This window comes from Cynara cardunculus (genome assembly GCF_001531365.2).
Source record: "Cynara cardunculus var. scolymus isolate 2C chromosome LG 12, CcrdV1, whole genome shotgun sequence".
In the NCBI taxonomy this organism is placed as follows: Eukaryota; Viridiplantae; Streptophyta; class Magnoliopsida; order Asterales; family Asteraceae; genus Cynara; species Cynara cardunculus.
Window position 1 is genome coordinate 31,577,465 of NC_037539.1, and position 4,862 is coordinate 31,582,326.

Genomic DNA, 4,862 nt, shown 5'->3' on the forward strand with positions numbered 1-4,862 from the left:
CACCACCACCTCCATACCACCACAAGCCTCATCCTCCTCCACCAAGTTTGCAACCAGAGCTGACCTACGGGCTCTGTCCAAGGTGCTAGTCTCATCTTTCAATGAGATTAGTGCCAAATTCGTTCATCGGGCCATCCATCCAACAAGGGTTCTCTCCCAAAACCTGGCTGATGAACAATGGCGCACCACCTCTCTCCTTCAAATAATGGAGGGGAGTCGAAGACAAGCTGCCCTGAAGGCGTATCTTGTGTCCTTCAGGAAGGACAAAAAGAAGAAGAGGAGCAGAGCCTCTTGTTCCAGCAGCCGCCAACATAAAAGGCCAAGGCATGAAGACCAAGACACCGATGATCAAGGTCTTGGACCTCATGAGGGGGAGATAGATGCCACGGCTACACAGCATACAGAATCCGCTGCACCACCATCACCATCACCACAAACTCAACCACCACCCTCAACCGTAGGAACCCATGCAAGGGAACCAGAGGCTCTGCCCTCTGAAGATGTACAATATGTACATGTCCCCTTTGCTGCAACCCCAGAACCCATCGTGTTGAGTTCCTCAACCGATGAAGAGCCAATCACCCCACCAACAAAAATAACCAACCTTCATCACCCACACCAAACTTACCTTTAACCCCATCTCCAACCCCTCGCACCACAGAACCCTTCACCTTATCCATATAACCAGAACCAACAATAATCCAACCTTTATCACCCCAACAACCACAAACCCAAACAAAACCCTATGCACCAGAAACCACCCAAGCTGAACCCAATGAACCACAACCAACCCAAGCTGAACCAACTCAACAAGAAACCATACCCTCACCAACTCATACACAACCCTCAACCCAACCACCCATGGTGTATGCAGATACTCCCTCTTCATCAAGGCAACCTCCTTAGAGCCTGGTAGATGAGATTATACAGAGCATGGAGTTGATGCAGAGACGTCTTGAATTTCCACCCAGGGAACCAATTATGATGGAAAACATCCATCAATACCTGTACAAAGACCGTGATGAAAGTTTGACCATCAACCCTCCGATCTTATCACCTGAGTCCATGGACCTCTTACACCATAGAATCATTAGACAGACCACTCAAGCACCTCAGGCTATCTTCTTGAATGACGGGATAAGGAGGGTCATGGATCTGAAAGTAAGGACATTTGCCAACCGAGCCATTCAATACATCGAGTTCATTGTGGAGAGAGCACATGGGCAAGTTAGCATGTTCAACAAAAATGATCTCATTAATCTCAATCCATATGACTTGATTGAATTATACGCATACACGGCTCAAAGGCAGGACCACGACATCATGTATGGAATGACGAACCAAGCGGTAGTAAAAACGATGGAAACCCTGGTGAACCATAGAGCCAAGAGTGATTTTGAAATTTCTCTTCGGCTAGGCATTGAAAGACTATCCTGCGCTCCACCAAACGAAGACTTCCAAGGCCTGAAGGAGAAAAGGTCTGCCTCAGTCCTAACTCAACCTGAACTTGGACTTGTTTACAAGAATGAGTTCGGGGTTAAAAAATTCTTTAGACTAATTGAGGCCTTCAAGTATTCATCAGAAACACTTGAATGGTTTCATAAAGTCATTAGAGAAAGACTGGGTAGAAACCACGTGCCAAGAGAGAAGGGAGTCGGCTCATTCATGAGATATCGATAGTCATCAGCTATCGAAGATTGCTCATGCGCTTCAATGTAATATATCAAGGTAGCTCATGATGAGTTTTATTTTTGTTGTTGTTTTGTCTTGATGTCTTTTGGTTCCAGTATTGTAAGAATTTTATCATCCAATGAAAATTTGGAATTAGATTAGTCTATGTTCTTCACGGTTGTTTCTAGATTAGTCGATGTTTGTTATTTCATTACTTAGGGGGAGATTGTTAAACCCCATAATTCATAAAGTGAAAAAGTAATGAAAAACAATAAGTGATGAAGAACCAGAAGACCGATGGAGACATCAAGGCAGAATTGACTAAGTCTAGAGCACAACCAGAGGACCGATGGACGACCAAGAATGCGATGGAAAGAGCATCTTCATCGAACCTCTGGTCAACTACACTTAGAGTATTTTCCAGCAATTCATCCAGAAGCATGCGATGAAGACTTAAAGATAAGGATGATCCGTCATACCATGAATGACAGCTGGAGATGACAAGTCAACAGCTAGATTTCAAGTTTATCTTAATTACTAAAGTTTATCCATAGTTTAGATAATCATTATCTGTTATTAGAAGATTAGCTAAAAAGTCTCATTAGATAGTTATCTTCTTATTAGTATAAATAGGTGATTAGGCCTATTGTAATCTAAGTCGCTTTTACGTTTTTATTATTAATAAAGTGAAATCTTTGACGCTCAAGATTGTTCATAATTGTTCATAATTTCTTCTTGAGTGTTTATCTCTTTTTTCATCAAATCACTATAATTTGGTTATTATTAACTAGATTATTAGTGTTATTGAGAGATCCGGGATCAACAGGATCTGGCTTTGACTCTCAGGTATGCTCTACCTCTGGTTATTCCAATTCTAATCTGGAAGAAAGCATCTCTGTTTTAACTCAAGATTTTATAAAATTACAACAAAAACTCTCCGATGAGAAGGCAAAAAGAAAAGCTTTAGAAAAAGAGAAGACTTTCTTTGAACAAGAAACACATATTTTGTTTGTAGAAAGGGAATAGTTTTCTGTGGAGAAAGAAAATATTTTAAAAACTAAACTCTTCATAGATGATAATCTATAAACAAAGTGCTCAGAGCTGAAAAAGGCTATTCAGAAAAAGGATAAGAATTATTAGAAAACGAGCGTGACAAGTTTAATTCTCTAGCCATGAAAAATTATTTTAAAAAAGAAAGATAATTCTTACACCAGAATTTGCAAATAAAAGAGATCTTGATTAAAAAGTATCAAGATGCCTAAAACAAGTGTATGAAAAGATAAAATCTCAACAGGATAAAGCAGGGATAAGTTATGCAAACCTAGACCTCACCTGGAAGAAGAAATCTACTCTTGAGTCGGTGTTTTGTTTAGGGGTAGAGCAAAAACCCGATTTTCCAGCTCTGCCTAAAACCTCACCATTTAAACGATGTAAACTTGAATATGGGACCAAAACTCGAAAACTCAAATTTGAAAACATTTCTTACTCTTCTAAAAGTATGCATCCAGTTGATTTAAGCAACATACAGAAGACAATGGAATTTTTTTGTTTCGGTACTCATAATCCTGAGCATTTGCATTCAAATGGTGATGAAGTTAAACCTAAACCAGAAGAGACCGAGAGTTCACCGAAAGATGATTTTGTTAACACTCTGGATCCAAAATTGATGGATGAATTTACAGAAAAGATAAGACAAGTTTTTGAGCAAGATCTGCTTGAGGTCTTGAATCATCCCTCTGTATCTCATGCAAACGATTATGAGAGTAATTCCTCAGAAATTTTTGGAAGTTCCTTTTCAATGCAACAGAAGGACGAAGGCATTGATGCATGTTTACGAGAATCTCAAACTCTCAATGAAACCTCTGCAACTCAGAATCCATGCAAGGATTTTCTTGACTCTGATTCTGAATTAGAGGTGGACTCGAGTACATAGCAAATTGAGACAGAGATAGTGAAACCAGGACCAGAAGTCAATAAAATTTAAAATGGGATATCAAATAGATCGGTTCCTGTAATGAAGTAGAGGAAAAGGATTCCTATGTGTCCTGATTTCATGGGCATGTGTTTAAAAGCCAAGTCTTCTCTGGAGCTTGAGAAGGAAAACAAGGCTAAGAAATCTAAATCTTCTACCCCTGCATCTAAATTTTCGAAATCCAATTTTCGAAATCCAACCAAAAGGAATATTTGTTGAGTTCAATGTTGTGCTTAAAAGTTGTATTCAAGCTTGTTTCAATAAATTTTAATGTTTCTAGTCTTTAATGTTTTCGTAGTATAAATAGGTAGGTTTCTTTGTAATTAGAAATTAATGTTTATTAGTCTTGTAATCATTGTAATCATTTCAAGAGATTAATACACAAAACATTTAGTGAAGATTCTCTCTACTTTCATCTAATTCTTTATCAAGATGCATCTGATTTGAAGATAATTGGGACTACCAATTGGTATCAGAGCAAGACTATATCGATTTTGGTTAAGGATTTTGCACGGAGTTCAAGAATTTAGAACAAAATTCTAGAATTTTAGTATTTTTGATCGGACTATTCTTGATGTTCTTGACTATTCTTGAGACTTTCTTGAACATATTCATCTTTTTCATATCAAATATCATATTTTTTTTCTTTTTGATTGTTAAAAATATGATTATTGTATGCGATTTGATGTTGTGATTCATTGTTTTTCATACATTTTGTGGATTTGATCAATATTTTGAAAGATTTGAAGGATTTTTGAGGTTTTCGAAAACTTTCTGTTCGTACAAAAACTCATAAATTTTGAGATTTTGATCCGTTTTTTGGTTGAATCGTTCATAAAATTTGTGTTTTTCTTTGAAGGTATGCGGTTGACTTGGTGTTCGTGTTTGATAATACTTGGATATAGCTTTATCCGGACTCTGTTTGTATTGTGAATCAAGTGTTTCATTGATTGTGAATCCGTTTAATTCTTTGACCGTATTAGTTGATATCTGGTAGCTTCTTTATCTGAATTAGTTGTAATTTGATGATTTCTTCATCCAGATTTGATTGTGTTTTTGCTTAAGTGCTTAGTATCCATATTGCTTGTTGATCGGATTGCTTATTATCCGTATTGATAATTGCTTGTTGACCGTATTTGGATTCAATTTTTTTACAAGTGTTAGTGTTAGCATCAATTTGATGCTAATAATTAACTTAAAAAGTTTTATTAAGCAATCT